Source organism: Arachis duranensis, chromosome 8 (assembly GCF_000817695.3).
Source record: "Arachis duranensis cultivar V14167 chromosome 8, aradu.V14167.gnm2.J7QH, whole genome shotgun sequence".
Classification (NCBI taxonomy): Eukaryota; Viridiplantae; Streptophyta; class Magnoliopsida; order Fabales; family Fabaceae; genus Arachis; species Arachis duranensis.
Genome location: NC_029779.3, coordinates 2,125,252 through 2,125,935, shown reverse-complemented (window position 1 = coordinate 2,125,935; position 684 = coordinate 2,125,252).

The following is a 684-nucleotide window of genomic DNA, read 5'->3' as shown; positions in this document are numbered from 1 at the left end:
TGTTTATTTACAATTTTTTTATTATATTCATATATCATTTATATTTTTTTTAGAGTTGATCTAATCTTTAAATACATATATGACGTGTTTTCATAGAAGGAAGGGTATGCTGTTGGACCTATATTTTTTCTCACGCTATTCTCTTCCTGGTAGGCTCTCATATATAAGCGCCCAAGGCCACTATAATGCAGCCAGGTGTCACTTATGTTGGCCAATTTTACCATAGCAACAATATTTTTTGTTTAGTAACATTGTCTGAAGTATATATTTTTTTTTTTGTATTGATCTGAAACTGTATGTTATAATGCCTATGATGTTTAGATTTTCTCTCTATACCAAAAAAAAAAGAGAAGATTTTCTCTAAAGGCCTCCATTGTTGAGCGAACTGTTCTGGGATGATTTCTAGAGGACAATAGTACAATACTGATAAAACGACTAAATGGGACACAAGCGTCGCATTCTAGCGTGCAATTGCATTGTGGGATAGTGGTCGGCTTCGATAAATAATATAGTAAAAATGTGGGCTCAGATCTAATTAACATAATTTTATTAATTAATTGATTTACTATAAATAATAATATAATAAAAATGTAATGAGAACATTGAGTTAGTAATTGATATATTTCGTCTTTTTTTTTTGTATTTGTAATTCTATTGGTGTTGTTGCTTAATTTGGAATAATAT